The sequence below is a fragment of the Megalobrama amblycephala genome, linkage group LG17 (assembly GCF_018812025.1).
Source record: "Megalobrama amblycephala isolate DHTTF-2021 linkage group LG17, ASM1881202v1, whole genome shotgun sequence".
Classification (NCBI taxonomy): Eukaryota; Metazoa; Chordata; class Actinopteri; order Cypriniformes; family Xenocyprididae; genus Megalobrama; species Megalobrama amblycephala.
This window is the reverse complement of record NC_063060.1, coordinates 19665408-19679303: the sequence shown is the minus strand read 5'-3', so window position 1 is coordinate 19679303 and position 13896 is coordinate 19665408. Positions and strand designations below refer to the sequence as shown.

The window sequence follows — 13896 nt, the reverse complement described above, 5'->3', positions numbered from 1 at the left end:
CACTGGACTTAACAAAGAGATATTGGCAGATCCCCTTGTCGCCATTGTCCAAAGAAAAGACAGCTTTCAAGTGTCCTCAACTACGCAAGCCATGGGCAACAGCGGCAAGGAACCCAAACTCCATCAGGTGACAAAAATGGAGAAAAAGAAACCTTGGGAGAATCCAGGCTCAGTCGGGGGGCCAGTTCTCCTCTGGCCAAAAACGGACAGTGCATGATTATGCATCAGGCAGCATTACAGGTCATAAGTCAGATTGGGATCAGAACAGTCATACATAGTATTGTGCAAGGATCCACAACAATATAAGTCTATATTAATTAATAATCTGGCCCTGTAATCATAATTTGTGTGAACAGAAACAAAGTTGGTATTTTACTGGCACTAGTGGTCATTTCAGCTGAAAGCTGCAGTGATTGTGAGAGATATTGTATTTACATATTTTCCAATGAGCCTAGGTTGCTTGTTTTGCCGTTATTTGTTTAGATCAATAAAATAGCTTTACTAATTGCCACAGTCTGACACTGGTACCTTGCTACTGTGTAATGCAGATACATAACTTTGCTATAGCTACTGCCTTTACTCACAGATAGTAGCGTAATTTCTTTTATATATTCTTTTGTGAAGTAAGCAAACAGGACTACAGAAACTCTAGGGGACCGCAATGAATGAGGACTTATTACAACATAATGTGAACATGATTGTTTTCTCTCTACTCTTGCCTAACATTTGAATCTGATCCACAGTACTTAAACCAGATGTTCTGGCACTCTGACAGTTTGACAATCTGGATTTCTCAGTTTAACTATCAGCTGCCATGTCTTTGACTGACTGAACTCAGGGAGGAGTACTTTAATGCCTGCCGTTCCATAGGGACCTCTTGTCTTGTGATTAACAGCCTTGGTTGTGTCTGCAAAAAAGCCATCCATCTGTCCTCATGCACTTCATCTCTTTTTGCAAGCCCAGCCCATTGCCAGTCTGAATTATTATCACTCAGTGGCTTTGATGTTTCTGGCACTGAGGGCAGAGGCACATGTGATGTTTAGCTGATCGATAGATTTCCGCTCAGTCATCAGTGAAGTGCATTTGGAAGTGTATGGAATGTTTACAGCTAACATGCAGGCAGTGGTTGCTCTTGGAAGCATTGCAGAAAATAACATATTAGATTGCTGAGTCTTGATTTGTCCAAGGCTGCATTAAAGGTGCAATAAGTGATTTCTAAAAAACACAGTTGATATTTAAAATCAACCCAAACAAACAAATACCTCCCTTCATTGCTCCGCCCCCAAAATGCACAAACACACAATACAAGAATGGATGTCTCTTTATTATAGCTGAAGTGAAGCAAAACAATGCTTTGCAAAAAAATAAAGTGAAGATGACAAGGAACAACAAGGAAGAACAAAAAAAAAATTAACATAGAGTATACAAGCAAGAGTTTGTTAGTTGCCAGCAGCACACCAGCTCCAGACAGACAATGACACTCAAAACTGTCCTGTTACTATAGCTAATATTACAACCACAGCATATCTTGGTTCTGTGAAACATAGCAAAACTAATGTTACTCACATATTGGAGCAGAAACAACGCAACCTCAGCATCCTTTTTCAGGCTGAGGTTTTTCAGGCTCTTCTCACTTATTGTTACGTGTGGTGCTGCAGGGAAGAGGCAGTACTCGGTAATCCACAATACGAGGTACTTTAATAACAACGAAGGAGATGAACACACTTAATACACGATAAACACAACAGAGAATGGACAGGGAGTGAAGGGAGTGAGTCCATTATAAAGGCAGTGATGATGATTAAGGTGAAGATGATGAGTGCTGATGGGGAGATGACGAGGGAAGTGAGTGCAGGAGTGGAAAACAGGAGGATCATGGGAAATAGAGTTTGGGAGACAAGGGATCTGTGACACTTATATCTCTCCAGCACTGGAAAGCTTTTCTGATATCAACGCGGGTCCTAAAGCATTTGCCTGATCATAACCCTTCTCTTTCCAGTGATACTCCTCTGACCTTTTCTCTTTTGTAATGTCTCTCAGCTATCTCTCTTTCTACAGTCTTTCTTCAAATCTCCCTCTTGCTCAGTCTCGTTCCCCCCTTATCATGAGTGCCCAGATGGAAAAAAGTACACTTCTATAATGTACTTAAAGTGCTCTGTTTTCATGCACTAATTTTGTACTTAATATACTAAAAATTCTTCTTTAGTACTTCATAAGATAATCTTAAGAACATCTAAGTGTACTCAATAGTGCTATTGTGAGACACCATGAATATGAACTAAAATATGCTTTTAACATACTATCTCTGTATTAAAAATATATATATATTTAGTTACCACTTGTAGTAGTGTACTACACTACTACATCTCTGCATTTTTAAATATAGTATGTTAAAAGCACATTTTAGTTCATATTCATGGTGTCTTAAAATAGCACTGTTGAGTACAAATTAGTGCATGAAAAGAGCACTTTAAGCACATTATTGAAATGTTCTTTTTTCACATGGGTGTATATGCCCCCTACTGCTGATTGTCTACAAGTGTGTGCTCGGTCCGATCCACTTTCAACAGCTTTTCTCAGAAATTGCTTACTACACCTTTAAGGACTGCAACTGTCAAAATCTATTTTTTTAAGATAGAAAATTAAACATCTGCAATAAAAAAAACAAAACAAAAAACAAAAAACAAAACAAAAACAAAACAAAAAAAGTTAGACAGCACCAGCCCTTATCTATACTATTCATTATTCTATTCAGCTTTAAAAAAAGGTTTAAAGTTAAGGTTAATGTTAGCCATTTGATGGATGACTTAAGTTCATAAAATTGAAAAGACGAATATTATTACATCAGGATATAGTGCTGGATCTATGAATGGTGAATGGTGTCTCTTTCTCTTCAATATGGGTATAGAAGATGAATTCCTAACCTAGCTGATTCATGGGTAATGCAGTTTAAATTAATTGTTCAATTGTGTTCCAACTCAACTTAATCTCCCCATTCTGCATTACTAATTCAGCTGTCAAATGTTCAAAGAGGAAAGTCCTTTTTAGGCTTAATGTTATTATCCATCTGTGTAATTTGAATCTTAAAGAATCTTTACAAAAACATTTGTTTCAGTGAAACACAAAACCCATTTCATTGGATATCATAATGCAGAAAATTTGAGATATTTAATTTCTGAAATAAGAATTTCTGAATTTTAATAATCAGTACTGCATTTTCATGTCTTTGCCTTATCAGATAGTCTATTGTAGGTGGTATTCATGTAGGAATCGCATTTATCTGTCCAAGAAATAGGAAACTACCATTCTAGATTCATGGAATGATTTTATGGCACTGCAGTGGCTTTGATTTAAATAATTCTTTTAAATCTCCTTAAGATAACAACAACCAGGTCTAGGTGAACATGATATATAAGGACCAGAGGGGTAATCATGCCATGTTCCCTGGATGATTGCTTTTGCACGCAGCATAACAACTTCCATCAATGTCCAATGGCAATTGATTGTGGAATTGCATTATGAAAACATAACTTTGTGTATTGATTCGCTAAGAAGTGTCAGACACAACGATTAACTCTGTGTGCCTAGAGGCTAATGGATTATGATTTATACTTTGCTTGCCCCCAAAACACTATCAGAGTTTTAAGTTCAATTTATCATGAGGATGTGTGCAGGGATGACAATGAGCAGATAATTTCTTGTCAATGATTTTGTAAAGCATAAGACTTTTTCAGCATGAAAAACTGGCCCTCAGAATACAGATATCATGCTGTTCCTTGCTGCGCCGTTGCATTTACATAAGCAGCAGTTTGATAAATGACTGTGCGGTGGCCTGATGACCCAGTCGAATATGCAGCCCTATTATATTTAAAGGAAAGTGCTACACATCTAGTTCTACATTCTCGGGAGATGAGGCACCCACAGTGCTGGGAAATGACTGAAAGTCAGAAATTCTCCTTAAACCAGCGAGATAATTTAGAAAGTGCCCTATTTTCTTTTATCAAAAGTTGCTCATTTTTATTTTTATTTATTTTCTAAGTTCCCCCTCCTCATTATGTTGTCCTATTCAGGTTATCTGGATAAGTGGCTGCATTCATGTTCCATTTCTAAGAATCACCTTTCTAGCTTTCAGTTAAACTGCATGTATTTGCATAGTGGCACATGGTGTGTGTACATCTCTGGCACTCAGCATGTGTTCGACTTGTGAAATTACCTCCAGATCATGAAAGTTACAGTGAAAAAAGGGTAAGCTGACAGAAACTGTACTTAACATGCTGGAGCCATACAGTAAAAGCACCCTAAGCATGGCTGACAAGCAAAAGACAAGCTAACCATATCCTTCCTATCTCCTCCACACCTGCCCACAGCCATAAGCTTCAACACATTCTTATTCATATTCCACACACTTGTGAACACACATGGGCACACTCACAATACTTGTCTAGGGCTGCATATTCCCATGAAAATTCATGCAGTGGCTCTAGTGGGCCTGTGATCATTCTGGTCGGTCTGGGAGATGTCATCCGACAGATGCCTTTTATATCATATGAGAGAAACCACTTGTTAAACATTTATGGCTTGAGCTCCGTGCCTGGAATTCTGGCCAATTAGAAGGAAAAAAAAATTGCATGGCTGCATCTCCATTCAGCGAAAATAAGAAAAGAAAAATGACACACCTGCTACCTATGAGAGACAACAATATACAATTTGACATTAAATTCAGTTCTGTTGAGCATGTTAGATTGGTAATGCTTAAAGATGAAGTCATTGATCATTTAGGTGGACCAGACAGCTTGCATTTGCAAACCATGGGTTATTTTGTAGGGATAACTATGTGAGGAAGAGCACTTTTTGTTTTGTTTTAAGGGTTTTTTGTATCTGTCATAAGCATTTGAAATTTAACTGAGTAATAGATTGGATGGAGGAGCATCGGAAGCACTTGCAAGTGGCCTTTGATGGAGCTTGGGAAAGAATTTGTAAGAAACCCCCCATCGGCCCAATGAACGGAATCCGATGGCCTGGGCGGAGGTTTAACGCGTGTGTGTCTTTTCAGCGCCACTGTGAAGTTCACTCAATTTTTAGAATTTGATTAAAATTTTACTTTAGCTGCTTGTGTAATCTCCAATTTCAAATGATTATTACTCTTAAGGCATCTTTACACAGCCGATTTATAGCTGTTCTGAAGCGGGTCTGTACCTGCTCAGAATTCAGTGTAAAGACGCAATGCCGTGTTAAAGAAGACCTAAAATACGCCGGGTCTGACCCACCTCAGCCCCTAGTATCAAAGGCGAGTCTGATACTACGTCATTGTCATGACAACCAAAAGCATTCCAGTCAGCTCAGGCGGCGCGAGATTCAAGAAGCAGGAGACGAAACATATAACTTAGGGCAAATAATAAAAATAATGTCTTCCAACAAGGGGCATTGAAGTTAAAAAAGTCCTGTACTCACATAGTGAAGCAAAACCACCAAAATAACAGCAGAGAATCGTCGTGGGTCATCAATTGGCTTTTGTCGTTTGTAATCTTCCCATGAAGAGACCGTCAGATCAACGCGCTGCTACATTTTTCTCAGATAAGGTAAATGCTTAACACAATCGGCGTCACTGTGATTGTGTACTGTTATATTATATTCCAAAAATCTCCTTGAGGACGATATTTCACCCACACACGATGGTCTATCTGGTGATCTGCTGCTGCCTGATACACGCAAATGCTAGCATCATTTGTTGTTTCTGTCTCTTTGAAAAAAAAAAAAACAATGTTCGACCTCTTTTAATCCTGTTGTGAACTACCTGGTGTAATAATGAATAATTTTTTGTTGCATCGTTCAATTTTTATTATGACAAACATCAAAGCGTGAGATATAGCACGCAGTTTACTACTTTAAATTTTCGTATTTTTTTGAGTTATATTTCATTGTTTATTATTTAATTATTTTTAAATTAATTTTGTTAAAACTGTTAGTTTTGAAATACTTATGTTCAAAGCATTGTTTCCCGCGATTTTAATTCCTGTGTAAATGCATTTATGAAGACAGAAATCAAAAGGTCTTCATATGAAGTGCCTACTGCTTCTTCATTCATGCACCTTCAGTTTGTTCTACCCTGGACAAAGATTTATGGTAGCATTAGCCTCCCATAATTTACTGGTCATAATGATTTCAGGAGAATCCAGAATAAATAAAAATTTAACATTTATTTGTCAGGTAAAAATGTATCATGCCAATTACACAAATAACCAATTAGAAGCCAATTCAGAAATCATAAATACATATCATTAGTTGCTCAAAGATGACTCTAAATTGAGACCATTTTACCAATCGCACTGAGACATTTAAAATGATACCAAACATGAAAGGAAAAAGCAATAGATACACAAGATGCATTATACGTAGAATATGCCGTCTTGGAGAACTTTCAATGACTTGAGTCAGGGGAAAGGAAGGAGGGTGTGTGTGTGTGTGTGTGTGTGTGTGTGTGTGTGTGTGTGTGTGTGTGTGTGGCTGAGGAAAGAGAGGCATGACCAGAGGGGTTACACCTGTCATTTGAATTTTTATTTATTTATTCATTTATTTATTTATTTTTTTTATTGAACGGACTACAGTAACTGGGGCGAATTGCAGGAATAAAATACAAGATGTTTGGAGTTCGACAATGTATAAAGTGGTTCGAGTGCCTACTGAGGGGGGAGCTGTCAATTCTATTGCCTCTTTTGATAAGCTTACACAAGTAAAACGGGTACGTCACACTATGTTGAAGCCTATCCCTGATGTTTCACCTTTATACTCTCTTCCATGTGCTGGCCTTGAGTCTGCGATTTGAGAACATTAGAAGTGAAGAAGTAACAGAGGATGGACAGTGCTGGATTCATGTGCCAGTGTCAAAGGAGAATCTATCCGCTATAGTGCCGGGTATGGGGGGGTTGGGGTGGATTGTGATGGTGTGAATAAATAAGAATGGTGCGTAGGGTGGGGCATACATATTTATTTTGCCCTATTGGGAGGATGCATAAGGATGCATAATTTCTTGACTTTTCCCCCCTGAATTCCATTGTTGTGACCCTGAAGTGTGATTTTGAAGTACGTTGAATGAAGTACTACATTTGAGTAGAAGCTGTTTGGAGAGGTTGTAAGAGAACAATGCTTTTTTTCCCTTTATCTTATTCATTTTAATTTTGTGTTAATTGTAGGGACGTAACTCCTTCGTCCATGAGCTGTTAATGTGGTATTTCGGGGTTGAGGACGTCGTATTTAGCCTATAGCAGTGAGAAATATCACACTGAATTTTGTTTTCATTCCACATTTGGAGTACAGCAGGTATGTGTGAGTGTGTCGGATTGTTATGTTTTAAAGGGTTAGTTCACCCAAAAATGAAAATTCTGTCACGACGAGAATACTTTTTGTGCACCAAAAAACAAATAATGACTTCAACAATATTCAACAATATCTAGTGATGGGCGATTTCAAAACATTGCTTCATGAAGCTTTTGAAGCTTAACGAATCTTTCGAATCAGTGGTTCGGAGTGCCAAAGTCACGTGATTTCAGTAAATGAGGCTTCGTTTACTAAGTGTTTTGAAATTTCAGTGGTTCACCACTAGGGTGACTTTGGCAGTTTGATACATGCTCTGAACCACTGATTCGAAACAAAAGATTCAAAGTTAAGCTTTGTGTTAAGCTGTGTTTTGAAATTGAAAGGGTGTATATATATATATATATATATATATATATATATATATATATATATATATATATATATATATATATATATATATAATATAATTTCATTTGATAGATGTTTTCTTGAGGAGCTGTGTACATATGGACCTCCTCTAATATCTAAGCCCTGCTGTTTTGCTTATAATTTATTTTTGTTATGTATACTTTGTTTAGTTTTGTAATGTTTGTTGGTTTTGTGTTGACACAGTGTTTTGTTGTACTCTTATATTTGGTTAAGGGTGTGATTTTAAAACATGAGATAAGGTTGAGTCAACCGCTGAGGTTTATTTTGTGTTATTGTTTAAAGGGGATTTTTTTTATCCTTTTCTCTATGTTCCAGGAGCCAACCTGTCTGGGGTCATCTGGGCCTTCCCCTTTCTTCACTACATGGCTTGAGGTTTAGAGTGGTGTAGAGTGACCTGTATTGTTCACATTTATTTTAAGTTATTTGTTAGTGATTTAGATATGCGGTGTGCACCCTTAAGACTGTGGGTTGTGGTCCAGTGACTCTTTGCTTCTTTCTCTCCCCACAGGCCTGGTGTAATCTGTACTTTTTAAAGTGGCGGGTTGTGATTTTAATATTTTGGCATAAGGGCCAGATCTCCAAAATGTATTTTTAACATTTTAATCAAAGTTAAATTGTCTATTTATTCTAATCTATTATTGATAGTTGTTTTGTTAATAAAAGTACTTGAAGGTCACTTCTCTGTTTTCTTTTGCTACTGGATGTTGAACTTGTGTTGCTGGAAGGTGTTAAACAAAAATATTTCCATGGGCATAAGTCCCCGGTGGTGTAGTCGGGAGTTAAGCATGACCTTTTCATACAACTCAGTCACATCTGCTCATGTTCTTCTGCTGAAACAGCTATTTGAGTTCCTTCACATATGTGCTGTGCCAACACTAACCAAGTAACGTCTGAGCACTGCCATGTGCTTGTGTGTCATTTCCATGACCATTCTTAAATGAACATGACAAGCTTTTCCATGGAAAAAGAATGAGGATGTAGTTCTAAGCTAAACTGAAATGACAGGGCAGATGGCGTCAAAATTAAATCACTCATGCAAGATGACAATACATTACTTAGCAAAGAAACAGATTTGTTGCCCCTACTTTGGACTTTTCAACACCTGGACCTTCTATAATATTTCAATGATGTTCAATCTGCTGGCTGGGGAAACCTCAGAAACTGCTTGACTTAAAACCTCTTAAGAGCCAAGTTAAAATTTTCGCTACAAACACTGTAATGAATTGCTGTAAAAATTACAGCAATATTTTACAGCCGATGGCTGTATTTTAATAATACAGCATATTGCTGTAAATTGCAATGAATTCCGGGGGCGTGGCGGTTTGAATCAAATTTACAGAATATTGCTGTAAATTTCAAATATACAGAGGCATTGTGGGATCTCCAACGGTCAAGATTCGAGTAGCAGCAAGAGGAGTGATTTACAACTGTGGTAAGTGACTTATTATTTCATTTCCCCCTCAGTCTTTGGTAAACATGTATGTATTTACATTCGCGATTCATATTGGTAACCCCGGATTGACGCATCCTCCGTCCGCGGGGCGCGAAGCAGACTTGCGCGGGGTTTTCCTCAGCGCGGTCGCGGTAGGATCTCACACATTCCCCGGCGCTTTAGCATAGCGGCTGTGGGCCGAAAATTAATAATTAGAAACAGTTGGAATTCACGAGAACTTCGTGATCATCAGCGCACTTGGTCGTGATTATTTTATGGCGTAACGTTAAATCACATTTGTACAGGCAGACAGTCATCTGTTAACACGGGCCGAAACGAAAAAGCCTCGCGACGCGATCAGGCCGCTCACGGAGGATGTGTCACGCAAAATGGTGCTGCTTCATGCTGTTAACGTAACCAATGTGATGTATTTGTGGACATTTGCTAACTTAAGGTAATACAAACACTTTAACATCTCTGTTTGATTTCAGTTTGCCTTGTATAGTTAATGTATTAACGTACCATTACGAAAACAAATCTTTTTTTAACTTGAAATGAAATGTGCTATTACAGATATGAATAAACTGATCATCCTGTACTTGTCTTTTAGATGTACATTTTATATCTATTGAGGCCTTTAACACAACTACAAACTATTTGTTTCTCAACTAGATTAGACATTTATTTTTTAGGGTGAATGTTTTAGATGTCTCTCTATTTGACCCTGGCAAACAAATTAGTTAAATAAGGATGATTAGTGGGACATCTAAAACTTTCTGGGAGGTAAGTATTCAGGACTGGAGTTGTAGGCTAATACTGCTCTACCACATGGTATAATTTCATAAACATGATTACATGCCTCAAAAGCTAAAACCAATCTGAATTCCTGATCCTTTATGCACTTTGTAGGTATTTATCTGGAGAGAGGAACAAAGACGAAAGGAAAAGTGCCATCTAAAACAACAGGCAGACTGTTCAGAAGAAACGGGTTGCGTTCAACCTACATGTGGACACTCTTCTGTGCAAAGTGATGGATTTTCAGTGGAATTTCTGAAATGTAAGAAATACACACACACACCAAGATCTATTTTTCCTTTTATTATATACTTTTATTATTCTATATCTGTATCTGACTGTATCTATCATCCCTCTATCAGTCTCTTAGGGTGCGTTCACACTTGTCATGTTTGGTTCGATTAAAACGAACCCTGGTGCGGTTGCTCGGTTAGTGCGGTTCATTTGAACATATGTGAACGCTGCCATCCGAACCCTGGTGCGCACCAAACAAGCGGACCGAGACCGCTGAAAAGATGGGTCTCGGTCCGCTTCCAAACGAACTCTGGTGCGGTTCGAATGATATATGAACGCAACACGGACCAAAGACATGTAACCGAACCAAAAACAGGAAGATGAGACCCTAAAAAGGACAGAATCCTCACGCATGTCGTTTTTTCTCGTCATAGACGCGAGTTTTCTCATCACAGGCATCAGACGCGCATCTCCACACAGCAGATCGTTTGTGTGTGTGACGGATGGATTCCTGCCGGTGTTTTGACTACTTTACACATTTTATAAGCTCTTCACGAGTTCCCAACTGGCCAAAATACCATCACATGCAGGCTACGCCCCGCTACGCACACACAACGAGTGCGTTTACCTCGGCAAACAGCATTGTTTTGGATGTTCGGTAAGTTCCGTCTCAAAATAGGCAATACGTCATAAAATCCGACCAATCACGTTGTGAATGTATCCCTGTGCCTTTAGGTTCGGTATCTTTTGGTTCGGTGATAAAATTGCCAATCTGAACGCTAACCGGACCAGGACTAAATGTTTTTTTTTCTTCTTTGGTCCGGACCAAATGAACCAAACAAACCGAACTACAAGTGTGAACGCACCCTTAAAGTATTATGTTTTGTAATATATCTAATGTATTGTCCTCTTTGTTCCTTTCAATATTTCTAGCCTATCTTTGAATCCTGGGATGGAACATCATCTGGAGCAGAATTGTTCTTTTTGATCGCAAGTTTGTTGGACTTGTTGTTTGGCCATGTTGGTATGTTCATGAAGTGATAAAAGTGATGTGGGTTTTAAGAAATGTTTTTATATGACCCTGTTGGTCAAGTTATAGTTATAATTGTATTTCTTTGTGTGAAGGGCCATGATGGCCAATAAGTAATTTAAAAACATTTTCATGACAAAATTTTGTCCCTTTAAAAAATAAAATGATTTTCTAAATAAAAAATAAATTCAAAATAATACACCTTTTATGGCATTTTTTTATGTACATTTGAAAGATATATTTATTACATTTTGACCTGTTTTTCAAGATTAAGAAGCATCAAATATCTTTTTTTTTTTTTTTTTGGGAGGGGGTGAATTAAGTTATGCATTATACAACACTTTATGCAGTTAAAATTTGTTTAAAGTTTATGCAGTTAATAGATTAAATTTAAAATTCAGCTCCCAGTCATTAAGTAAGCAATAGGGAAAATATATTGTATACTGCATTTTACATATTCTACTTGACTAAACTACTTGAATGTGTGTATTTGCTATTTAAAGAAGTATGTTAAATGCAGTATACAATATATTTTTTTGTAAAAATGCAGTATACAAAATATATAAATTACTGTAAATTTTACAGTAAAATACTGGCAGCAGGGTTGCCAGCCAGTTACTGTAATTTTTACAGTAGTGTTTCTGTAATTTAATTTACAGAATTTTACTGTATTCTCGATTACAGTAAAATTCTGTAAATTAAATTACAGAAACACTACTGTAAAAATTACAGTAACTGGCTGGCAACCCTGCTGCCAGTATTTTACTGTAAAATTTACAGTAATTTTTTAACAGTGAAGATATAATCAGGTCTAATAACTCCCACTAGATTGTCGCATCATTAGGGGTCCCCTAAAGTTTAATAGTCAGCAACAAATATGTTTGTTTTGCTGGCATTTTTTGGCTATTCTTTATATTCTTTTCTTGGACAGTAACAGCATTCATTATATGTCAAACAGGGTTCAGTATGACTCAACAGAACATTTGTAACAATACCCATGGGTCCAGGTTTTGTGGTCCTTACGCAAGTTATTGTTATGTGTATTTTTGTGATGGCCTAGGATACGAGCAGTTTTTGAATGGCATCCTGTCTGTAAATTCCAGGATTATGATTCTCACAATGCAAAGTTTTTTTTTTTTTTTTTTTTTGAGGTGAAAAGACAGAGGTACTTATTCAGTTCCATGTTAAAATTCTTTTGTGATATTTTGCATTTATCTGCTGAAGCAACATTTTTAAGTGTCTTTAGCTACTATGTACTAAAATTTAAATTAATAATTTGATTCAGTGCATTTTGGGTACGTTTACACGTCAATGATGTACTAAAAACAGAAAAGTTTTTCCTTTGCATTTTTTGCATAAAGACAACAGTGTTGTCAAAACTATCCCCATTCAACACTGATCTGCAAAAATGACTAAAAAAGCTGTATTATGCTGCCAGGTCAGTAGTTGGTGCTGTCAGTTTGTAAAGAAACACTACCCACCTGTAGACTGAACATATTGTAATTGTTAAAATTTACAAGGATCAGAATAACTCACGCTATGAAGCATCAGTTAAGCATTAGTAAATAGTCAATTCATCATTTATAAAACATTAATAGACATTAGTAAGCCATTTATAAATACAGCTATAAATGCTTTGTTCTTGATTTATAAGCATATCTATAATGAGTTTAATAATTGTATTTTCATACTTTATTAATGGTCAATTTATCATTTCTAAATTATGTATTACATTATTCACAAACCAGTTATTTAGGAGTTGTCAGTGGTTCATAAGATCATTTAGGAAGTGTAAGTAAATGATTAATAAAATATTTAAATGCACATTTATGCATCTTATTATTTAGACATATAGTATTAGTTACCTGGTGTGTTAATAAATGCTTTATTAACATATTCCTAGTGTCAAAACTACCTCAGTGCTAACTTTAAAACATTAGAGAACAGCAGTACAGAAGATCACTGAACCTTTAAATCTCATTTATAAAAGCTTTAGAAAGCATAAATAGTCCACACTTTAGATGAGCTCACAAAAATAGTTAACTGACCACTTCTAAATGTTTTATAACTACCTGAATTATTCATGAATTGCAGTAGGAATATGTGTTAATAAAACATTTACTAACACACTAAGTAACTATTACTATGTGTCTAAATAATAAGATGTATAAATTAATGTTTTAATAGTTTATTAATAATTTACTTACACTTCATAAATGAACTACTGACAACTCCTTATTAAGTGGTTTGTAAATAATGTAATACTTAATTTAGAAATGATAAATTGGTTATTAATAAAGTATGAAAATACAATTATTAAGCACATTATAGATATGCTTATAAATCAAGAATAAAGCAATTATAGCTGTATTTATAAACTACTTACTAATGTCTATTAATGCTTTATAAGCGATGAATTAACTATTAACTAATGCTTAACTAATGCTTCATAGCGTACAGTTATTATAAAGCGTTACCGGATCAGCATTCACTCCTAAAAGTGATTAGGCAGACCAAACCGCAAGTCTTTGAAACTTGAAATTTTGAGGTCTGGTAGTACTCACACCATCTACAACGTCACCAAGGGTCACCCTGATCGGCCTGACGGGGGAGCTACAGCGGTGAAAAGGACAAAATGCTTATAATTTCTAAACCGTTAGGT

General features: G+C 36.5%; 1 long non-coding RNA gene across 1 annotated transcript; it reads left to right on the top strand.

Annotated features, from left to right (window-relative positions):
* The first annotated feature begins 8939 nt into the window (after window positions 1–8939).
* Window positions 8940–11431, top strand: LOC125251851. Its single transcript, XR_007181088.1, has 3 exons — window positions 8940–9175; window positions 10085–10232; window positions 11138–11431. It is a non-coding gene; the product is annotated as an uncharacterized LOC125251851 (long non-coding RNA).
* The last annotated feature ends 2465 nt before the right edge of the window (window positions 11432–13896 follow it).